Source organism: Silene latifolia, chromosome 7 (genome assembly GCF_048544455.1).
Source record: "Silene latifolia isolate original U9 population chromosome 7, ASM4854445v1, whole genome shotgun sequence".
Taxonomy (NCBI): Eukaryota; Viridiplantae; Streptophyta; class Magnoliopsida; order Caryophyllales; family Caryophyllaceae; genus Silene; species Silene latifolia.
The window spans coordinates 65,513,928-65,525,145 of record NC_133532.1 but is presented as its reverse complement, the minus strand read 5'-3'; positions in this window follow the sequence as shown (position 1 = coordinate 65,525,145).

Below are 11,218 nucleotides of genomic sequence, written 5' to 3'. Positions count from 1 at the left end.
CGTCAAGGATGATGCTAGAGCTTACTACCAGGCGGAAGGGGCTATTCCGTGGTCTGGGTTGAAGAGTGCTATGAGAGAGCAGTTTGTGCCGGAGCATATCCGACACAAGATGAGATCCGACTTTGATTCTTTCACCATGTCTGAGGAGATGACAATCCACGATTACTATCATCGGTTTTTGGAGCTATCTCGTTATGTGGAAGATATGCAGCTCGGGCAAAGAGGTTTGGCTCTCCGTTTTGAGAGGGGTTTGTCTGCTAAGATCGTGAGTCGTATGCCGGCTGGGGTTGCTACTGACCTCAAGGAAGTGTATCTGAGAGCGGGTCAAGCTGAGAGAATGGTGGATCTCTCAAGGGAGATCGAGGAGAGGACTGCTACAGAAAAGAGGAAGGCTGATAGCGGGAACAACAATCAGCCAACCAACAAGAAAGGGAATTTCAATCATGCCAAGGCTTTCTCTAGTGGAGCTGGTTTCTCTGGAGGTTCTCGTGGTTGGGGAAAGAATGGAGGTCGGGCTGTAAGTGACAACACCAACCTTACGTGTTTCAACTGTGGTGGGATAGGCCACAAAAGGCGGGAATGCACGAGCTACAAGCCCGACAATGGTTCAGGAGCTCGGTCAGGAAATTTCTCTCAGGGGCCGACTCAGAGTTTTGCTAGCAACCGACCGGGAGGTTCATGGGGCAACAGAGGTGGACAGGGTAACCAGGGCGGTTACAACCGCGGTGGTGGTGGATCTTATCAGCGCCAGAATAACAGTGTCACCCAGGATTCGGCAGCTAAGCCAAGTACCTTCAATGCTTCAGTTCAGGGTGGAGGACAGAAGAATAGTGGAAAGCTCTTCATGATGGATAAGCAGGAAGCACAAGATGATGCTCATGTAGTTACCGGTACCTTTCTTGTTAATAATGTACCGTCCTTTGTTTTGTTTGATTCCGGGGCTACACATTCTTTTGTGTCTAAAAGTCATGTTGTGTCTATGGGTTTGGGAAAGTTTGAGGTTGTAAAAGATGATGTGTTCATACCTTCGGGGAGTCTTGTGTCGTGTCTCAAGTTATATAAGGGTATATCTATGGTGATTGGAGGGGTAGATTTACCAGTAAGACTGTTAGAGTTTCCTAAGGATGGGTTTGAGGTGATTGTCGGGATGGATTGGCTAGGTAGGTATGATGCCAGGATAGATTGTAGACAAAAGAGAGTGTCTTTAAAGGGTCCCAAGGGTGTTAGGGTGTCCTATAGAGGGTTTGTGGTAAAGCCTAAGTGTAGGTTTATAGCAGTTATGACTTTAAAGTCATGTTTAAGGAAGAAGTGTCCCTTAATTCTTTGTCATGTGAGAGATCACCGAGTAGAGCCGCCGACAACTTCTGAGATTTCCGTGGTGAAAGAATTCGAAGATGTCTTTCCTGAGGAAATACCGAGGTTGCCTCCCATGAGGGATGTCGATTTCAGCGTGGAGCTTAAGCCGGGAACGGGTCCTATATCTAAAGCACCTTATCGTATGGCACCTAAAGAGTTGGCTGAGTTGAAGAAGCAGATACATGAGTTGTTAGACAAGGGCTATATCAGGCCTAGCGTGTCACCGTGGGGAGCCCCAGTTCTTTTTGTGAAGAAGAAAGATGGGAGTATGAGACTGTGCATTGATTACAGAGAGCTCAATCGGGTTACAGTGAAGAATAAGTATCCGTTGCCGAGGATTGATGATTTGTTCGATCAGCTAAGTGGAGCTGGTGTGTTCTCTAAGATTGATCTGAGGTCGGGGTATCATCAACTGAGGATAGCGGATGAGGATATTCCTAAAACAGCGTTCCGATCTCGTTATGGTCACTACGAGTACGTAGTGATGCCTTTTGGGTTGACCAATGCGCCAGCAGCTTTTATGGATTTAATGAACCGGATCTTCACACCATTTTTGGATAGGTTTGTGGTTGTTTTCATCGATGATATCCTAGTGTATTCTAAGACTAAGGAAGAGCACGAAGAGCACTTGAGGATAGTTCTGCAGACTTTGAGAGAAAATCAGCTCTATGCCAAGTTATCCAAGTGTGAGTTCTGGTTAGAGGAAGTGGCTTTTCTGGGCCATGTAATATCCAAGAAGGGGGTATCCGTGGATCCTAGTAAGATTGAGGTCGTTACCAAGTGGGAATCGCCGAAGAATGTTGCTGAGATTCGGAGTTTCTTAGGCCTTGCCGGTTACTACAGGAGATTTGTGAAAGATTTCTCTACCATAGCACGGCCTATGACATCCTTGATGAGGAAGGAAGTCAGATTTGTTTGGGATGAGAGTTGTGAAACGGCATTTCAGACCTTAAAGGAACGCTTGACCACGCTCTCCTATCCTAGCCTTGCCAGAGGGTTGTGAGAACTTTGAGGTCTATACCGACGCTTCAAAGAACGGTCTTGGTTGTGTCTTGATGCAGGGAGGGAGAGTGATAGCTTATGCTTCGAGGCAGTTGAAGCAATATGAGGAGAACTACCCTACTCATGATCTGGAGCTGGGTGCAGTTGTGTTCGCTCTTAAGATTTGGAGGCACTACCTTTATGGCGCAACTTTTAAGGTGTTCTCTGATCATAAGAGTCTAAAGTATATCTACACTCAGAAGGAGCTTAACATGCGACAGAGGCGGTGGATGGAGCTGATTGGAGATTATGATATGGAGATCATCTATCACGAGGGTAAAGCTAATGTTGTCGCAGATGCATTGAGTAGGAAGAGCGTTCATTCGCTATGTACATCTATGTCCTTGCTGAAGTTGAGAGATGAGATGTCTAGATTGGGGATCTTTATGATTCGAGAAGGGAATACCATCGGGGATTTGACGATCGAGCCAGAGTTGTATGAAAACATCAAAAGTAAGCAAGAGCTTGATCCTAAGATCCGGGAGTGGAAGTCAAAGGTAGAGAGTGGAGCGACTTCCGGTTCTCTATACATCCGGATGGGAGTGTTCGTTTTGATGGGAGATGGTGTGTTCTGACGATGCGAGTTAAGGAGAATGATCTTGTCAGAGGCTCATTGCACTCCTTATTCAGTTCACCCGGGTGGTGACAAGCTTTACAGAGACCTTAAGAAGACTTTTTGGTGGCCGAACATAAAGAGAGATGTAGCTGAGTTTGTGGCTAGATGTTTGACCTGCCAAAGGGTCAAAGGTGAACAAAGGAGACCCCAAGGTAAGATTCAGTCTTTGACAGTGCCCGAGTGGAAGTGGGAGTCGATCTCCATGGACTTTATTGTGGGGTTACCTAGGTCACAACAAGGTAACAACATGATTTGGGTGATTGTGGATCGGTTAACCAAATCAGCCCATTTCGTCCCCATGAAGGATACTTGGTCTAAGATGCAGCTGGCATTGGGTTACAGAAAGCATGTGGTTCGGTTACATGGTATTCCGAAAGATATCGTTTCTGATCGTGATGCGAGGTTCATATCAAAGTTTTGGCAAGAACTGCAAGAGTTGATGGGTACAACGTTGAAAATGAGTACAGCTTTTCATCCGGCAACCGATGGTCAGACAGAACGGACCATCAAGACCTTAGAAGACATGCTAAGGGCATGTGTTATGGACTTTGGGGGCAGTTGGGAAGACAGACTTGATTTGATCGAGTTTTCATACAATAATAGTTATCATACAAGCATTGGGATGGCACCTTTTGAAGCTTTGTATGGCCGGAAATGCCGAAGTCCAGTTTGTTGGGATGATAGTTCCGAGGCAGTGGTTTTAGGGCCAAAATTGGTTCAAGATATGGTTGAGCAAATCCAGTTGATTCGCCAAAAGATGAGAGCAGCTCAAGATCGCCAGAAGAGCTACGCCGACTTACACCGCAGGGACATTGAGTTCGCGGTAGGTGACAAGGTGCTTTTGAAAGTGTCACCTATGCGAGGTGTTATGAGGTTTGGGAAAAAGGGTAAGCTAAGCCAAAAGTTTATAGGTCCTTATGAAATTCTGGACCGTGTCGGCGAGGTAGCCTACAGGCTAGCTTTACCACTAGCTTTGGATAGAGTGCACAATGTTTTTCATGTGTCTCAACTCCGGAAATATGTGAGTGATCCGTCGCACATCCTCGAGATGGAGAACATCGAACTTGATGAATCCTTGTCTTATGCCGAGATTCCTTAGGAGATTCTTGATCGCAAGGTTCGTAAGACCCGAAATGGTGAGACGGTCTTACTCAAGGTCCTTTGGTCTAATCATAATGTGGAGGAAGCCACATGAGAACCTGAGGAAGCTATGCGAGAACGTTTTCCTAACCTTTTTGTTCAGGTATGTTTGGTTACGGGGACGTAACCGTTGTCTTTTAGGGGGGTAGGAGATGGTCGCGATGGTGTTTGTTGTGTTTTCTTTGTTTGGTTCGAGTCGGGAGATGAGTTTGGGGTAACTTGTTGTGATGCTTGTATAGTTCCTTGGAGTTGTCTCATGTAATTGTTATAGTCTTGTGACGTAGTGTTGTGCTTGCTTGTGTAGTAGAGTGTGAACTTCGGGACGAAGTTCTTTTTAGGGGGAAAGATTGTAACACTACGGATTCTCTTTGGAGTCTACTCGACCGAGTAGAGCCTACTCGGCCGAGTAGTACTCTGGGTACGTGTTATTTTGGTTCTGCCGAGGAACACTCGGCCGAGTATAGTGAATACTCGACCGAGTATTGGACACTCGGCCGAGTATGCACTTACTCGACCGAGTGTCCGGTTTGGCGGAGTGTTATTTCGACGGTTTGATTAGGGAATGTTTAGGGTATTTTATACAACCGCGTCGCTTTCTAATATCATTTCCTAAGCGTTATCATTTCTACGTTAACCTAATCACACCCAAATCATTCCCTAATCCTCCTCTTAAGCATTTCGTAGCGTCATTGTGTGGATAATCGTCGTGGTCCTTGCGTATAAGTTCTCGTTGCACTGTTGGTAAGTGCTATCTTCATGATTATTTGTATTGTTGTGAGTTACTGTACATTTATATGAGAAGAAGGTTTTGAGAATTGTACAAAGTGTAATCGTGTTGCATGATCATTGTATAGGAGAAGACTTCGTAGAGGAGCCTTTTTTATTGTTCGTGTTGCATCTTCTTGTTGTTGCTAAGGTAGGGTTTCCCTACTCGCCATTGTGCTTTACATGACTTGTTGTTGTAATTATCGTCGTCTATTGATCATCGTAGAATGAAGGTTTTTGTGACAGTGTTGGTGTGAGGGGATTGAGATGGCTGGAATGTCATGTGATTGTGATTGTGGTGGAGTCACTTGCGGGAGTGGCTTCACACCCTAGTTCGCCCTCCGTGGAACCCGCCACGGGAGGGGATGTGCACATTAAGGGACGAGGGATCGTTGTCGCTCGTTGAGGAGCCGGACTAGGTGGGATCGGCTGCGGTCACCCATCGCGGCGAGGATTACCCGCGATGGGTAATCTGGCGGGCTACACACTTTAGTGTGTAGCTTACTATGTGAGCTTGGGTGATTGGGAGTTGATGATGATCAGACGAATATTGCATTTGTTTGTCTTGTTAATTGCATAATCGACCCGTTGTTGTTTGTGGAATCTGCGGTGATCCATTCGGGGATGGTGAGCAGGCTTGACAGGTTTTGCTAGTGAGAGCTTGGGGATTATCTTGGGAGATTTGCCACCACGAGTCATAGCATCACCGTCTGAGTTTTAGCGAGTCTTCTTTTAATGTCAAGACTTTGAAGTTGTATTTCGTTAGACAGTATTTGGTTTTGGATATTGTAAACTTTGCATTTTACATTACTTTAATAATGATGCTCAATTCAGACGCTTTGGTATATACTAACCTCGGGAAACCGAGATGGTAACGCACTTTCATGGTAGGGTGGTCCTGGTAAGGCACCTTGGTATGAGGGGGTGTTACAGTCCAGATCTACTATAGGACTCTAGAGGAGCTCTGGGAGCAGTTCTGATGCCATCATCTGGATGAATTCTAAGACCTGATCTGCTGGAGGACCCTGGGAAACTCCATGGACCTGATCTGCTGGAGGATTCTGGGGAACAACAGGGACCAGATCTTCGGCTTCGGGGAGCAGATCTACGGCTCCGTCGAGCAAATCTACTGCTGGATTCCGGAGGAATTCCGGGAACCAGACCTGCTGCTGGCCTCGAGGGAAATTCCGGGGACCAGACCTGCTGTCGGACTTAGGCTTCTGAAGGAACTCCGGGGATCAGATCTGCCGCCGGACTTTGGGACCAGATCTGCTGTCGGACTTCTGGAGGAACTTCGGGGACCAGATCTGCTGCCGGACTTCTGGAGCCAGATCTGCTGCGGGACTTTTGGAGGAACTCTAGAAGCGATCTGCGGGCTCCGGGGAGGGTCCCGGGAAGCGGATCTGGCCCGACCGACGGAGGAACTGCGGAAGCGATCTGCTGGCTTCTGGCGGAGGATTCCAGGAAGCAGATCTACTGCTGGCTTCCGGGGAGGGTCCCAGGAAGCAGATCTACTGTTGACTTCTGGCGAAGGATCCCGGAAGCGAGATCTCTGGCGGCTTACGGGGAGGGTCCCGGGGAAGCGGATCTGCTGCGCTTCCTCGGAGGATCCCAGGGAAGCAGATCTACTGCTGACTCCATGAATAGTGACGAGATCTTGCTTGCTAGGAGACATGGCACCGGAGATTGACTTGATGACAACTTGGATATAGAGATCGATCACCATGCCCCACGGTGGGCGCCAAACTGTTTTGGTAAATTTCTACCAGTTAGGGTTAAAATGACCGCTCTTTTTAGCCTCGTAACGGGGGGTTAAATTATATGTGATTTGTGACGGAATATGTATGTAATTAGGACGGAGTAATGATATAAGTAAATTAAAGGACAAAATAAGGTAATAATGACACAAGAGATTTTGGTGACGCGGAAAACCCGATGTGGGAAACAACCGCGGGGGGAGTCGGAATCCCACCAATATTCCACTATGTAATAATCGGAGTGCAAGTACAATATACAATTGTCCGGATCTGATGATGAATAATCCGTCTGGTGCGTAAAAGAGACAGACGGAGTATTACCGGATGTCAGGGGTTATTTGTGGGTTTGTTCTGTTCGTACGTAGGTTACTTTGTAGCATTGAATTCATGGTGCAGTAATTGATATGGTAATGATGGGATAATGTAGGGGATGATGTCATAGGTTTTGGCTATTGTTTATTTGTACGTAAGTATGGTGTTGAAGAGCTGCTCCTTGCTTGCTTGCTTTTCCTTTTTTGTACGCCGTTTTATGTGTTCTTGTGTGGGTCAATATTGGATCCTTTCTCTTGTTTGTCTTCCTTGTATTTATAGTGAATAAACCCTAGTGGATTTATTAGGGTTTCTCACTTAATTGTCTTGTTCCTCAAGGTAGAGTTTGGTAACAACTTGGACTTTCCTTATTCAGAATATGGCAACAATTAGGATTTCCTTGTCTTACCCGGGATCTTATTAATATCTTAGTCCAAGCCGAACTCTTCTTCACCTGCTGTCCTTCCCCGAATTATTCTGCTTCCAGGCCTGCCCCTGGCTCGATCCATGGGCCCGACTCCCCATGTATGTCATGGGTCCATTGCTCATTAATTACCCACTTATCGCGTGCCACATAGCCCAGGCAAAATACGGTAATTTTGACCCTAACAAGCGTAAACATGGTAGAACCGATATTTTCGTTGTGTACAACGATATTTATTTCGTGTGTTCGTCTTTTTTAGATGTTAATTTTGTTTTTGCTAGATGTTTTTTTAATAGGCTGGCATATGAACTTGTCCATGTGCCGCCTTAGGTGCTAGGTAGACGTATTTGGTTTGATGTATTTCCTGAGAATATTGACTACCTTGCGTCGTTTGATCGTGATTATATAATTTAAGCTCCTCGTGGGTTTCCCTAAGAAAAGTCTTAATTTTTTCAATTAGTGAGATTTTTAAACGCCTATGTTTTATTGAGAGCAACCAAATGACTTCTAAGACATTATTAAGAGAAAATGTCGTTAACACGACAAGTGTAATTACAAAATATAATCCCCCTTTATTACTAAGAGAATAAAACTTCTTAATAGTTTTCCCTCCAAAAGAAATCTAGCTAAATAAGGAAATAAGACTCTATTTTTATTAAATTATTATGTTTTAATTAATAATCTTTAATCATTATAATCTTCTTTTATCTAAATTGTAATCTTTTAATTAAAATAAAATAAACTGGTATAAATATAAAAATTCGTATATGAAAAACCGATAAATTGATATTATTAGTTTCGTATAAAAAAAACTTACCACGTACTTAATTCGTATTAAAAAAAATTATGAACTGATATTATTAATTTCGTGACAAAAAAAATCTTTATAATTATTTGAGAAAATTTCTAAATTGAAATCATTAGTTTTGTAGTAAAAAATTTCATTAAAATTAAAATACAAATTTTATGACTTTACTTAATTCTTTTGATTAGTTTACCATTTCAATTTTTTATTCTCATATTAAAATATGATAAATTAATAATATGTCAATTTTAAATTTATAAATAAAAAATTATTATAAAATAAAAAATCTATAAATACCGTGCGGAATCCACACTAATTTTATACTTCCTTCATTCAACTCCACTCTACCATATCAGTTTTTGCACACTATTCACAAATAAACTTTGTATTGTAATTTTCTCTCAATACATAAGGGAAAATATATTCAAGTGGGATCTTGTTTAATTCGTCTTTACGAGTATATTAAAAATATTTAACTTTTATAATTTTTACAAATACGGCGTAAAATATGCGTTGGCAAACGTGAAAAAGCAAAGTGGTAGAATGAAGTTGAATGGAGAAAGTATGATCCAACTTAAACTATTTATAATCATAAATTGGTCATTGTAAAACTGCATGACTTGAAACACAAATTCAATAGATGCAAAATTAAGAGCTGACTAATTTGACCCAAAAATCATACTCAATGACTCGTAATCTAGGTTGCACGGACACTCCTCATAATCGGTGTTCCCGTGTCGGACACCCGTGTCAGACACGACACTCGTCGGACACACGTCAAAACGTGTCGGACACCTGTAAAGCCGTGTCTAACTTTCATCTTTTATTTGGGCACGTGTCTGACGCGTGTCCATGGTATTTTGAGCCGTGTCCAAGGTATTTGGACACACCTTCAAACGGAAAGTTCAATTTAAGGTAAATGGCGTGAATTGTTATATGGTTGAATTTGGTGGGCAGATGATGTTCTTTAGACAAGTAACGAGATGATGTCTAAATAGATTGATTATAAGTTAGTTTTTGGTTTTAGAAATGAGATTAGGTTATATTTAACGTCAAATTTTACCTTCATTTATTTAAATTTAATATCAAATACTTTTTCAAAAATAAAATCACACATATATAACTACAAAATATATATTTTATTAAATTTAAATAACGTTAATAAAGTGTCATAAATTTCATGGGATCTTTGAGTGTCGCGTATTAAAATGTATTGTCTATTAATAAAATGCCTCAAAGGTGTCAGTTTTGGTTTTGGTGCAACCTAGCTCGTAATCACCTAGAAATAACCGACAAGTAGCACATCGAATGTGAACCACAAACCCCAAATAGTAATTGAGTCGATGAGCCCAGCAAAGCAGACCGAACCAATCTTGAATCTTGATTAATTCAATGTTGATGCCTGGTTCTCTAGTATTCTCTGCATGTCCACCTCCATTCTCCCCAAAACTCTGTTATCTATCTAATCATCAAACCAACCCATCATTCTACTCTCCCAACTCATCATGCTTGCCACTAGAGAAAAGCGGTATCGAAAATAGACGTGCCAAGCTAAGAGCTGACCAATTTGCTGCTAAAATTCGACCAATTCCAGCTCCACAGAGGTGGGACTTCATTTATGCATTCATTCAGGAACATGGTTGCTCCAAAAACATAGGTTATATCAATGATGTCATCATGGGTTTGGTCATTGCGGATGAGCTCGACATTGCCCTCAAGCTGTTCGACGAAATGCCGGCTCTTGGTTTGTCGCCTGATGGATGGACGTACTCTGTACTAATCAGGTGTTATTGTAAAAAGAATGACCCTGATGAGGGGAAGAGGGTTCTGGACTGCATGACGGGAAAGGGGTTTCGGCCCAATGTGGTCACGCTTACTGTTTTGGTGAATTCCTTCTGCTCAAGAGGCAAGATTAAGAGCGCATTTGAAATGTTGGAGATGATGACTACACTTGGGTGCGACCCAAATGTTCAAACTTATAATTGTGTGTTAAAAGGGTTGTGTTACGTCGGTAGGGTTGAGGACGCTTATAAAATGTTGATGAGTTTGAAAACAAAGGGTGAACAGAGTAAACCTGATGTATATTCATACACTGCTGTTATGGATGGTTTTTGTAAAGTTGGTAGGTCAGATGAGGCCATGGAATTGCTTGACGAAGCTCTTCAAATGGGATTAACTCCCAACGTTGTTACTTATAACACATTGTTCAATGGGTATTGCAAAGAAGGGAAGCCAAGGAAAGGGATCCGCTTGTTGAAGCGAATGAAAGAGGGCGGTTGTATGCCTGATTATATAACTTACACTACTTTGCTACATGGGTTATTAAAGTGGAATAAAGCTCCGGCAGGTTTTTGGGTGTACAAGGAAATGGTGCAAGTAGGGTTTAAGGTGGACGAGAGGACGATGAACACATTGTTGAGGGGTTTGTGCAAGGAATCATGGGTAGAAGAAGGACTTATGGAAAATGTCGATCAAGTTTTAGACAAAATGAAGAGTTGGGGATATACCATCTTTCCTGCGACTTATTATCTACTAAGCCACACGTTTTGCATAGCAAAGGAGGTTGATAGGGCTTTGATTATCATTCATGAAATGGTGGATGCCGGGTATTTTCCGAGGATGGTCACAATCAATCGAATCATTCGTGGACTTTGTGAGGAGGAAAGGATTAGTGAAGCACTGGCGGTAATGGTTGTAGTGAGTGGTACTAATAGGATTCCCAGTAAAATTAGCTATAACATTTTGATAGATGAGCTCAATAGACAAGGTAAAGTGCTTGCTGCTTGTAATGTATATGGTGCTGCATTAAAGCTAGGTGTAGTTCCGCACAAAGTTCCCTTGTGCGTTCACTCCACATAATCCCGTGATTTGTATATTCCGCTCCACTTTGTCTGTAAAACTATAACCTTGGATGTACAATTGTTAAAACAGATCGGTAATCGAAGAGTTGTAGGCTTGAAGCATCATCATTAATCACACTTTTTGCGGACCAAAGAAGCCGCACA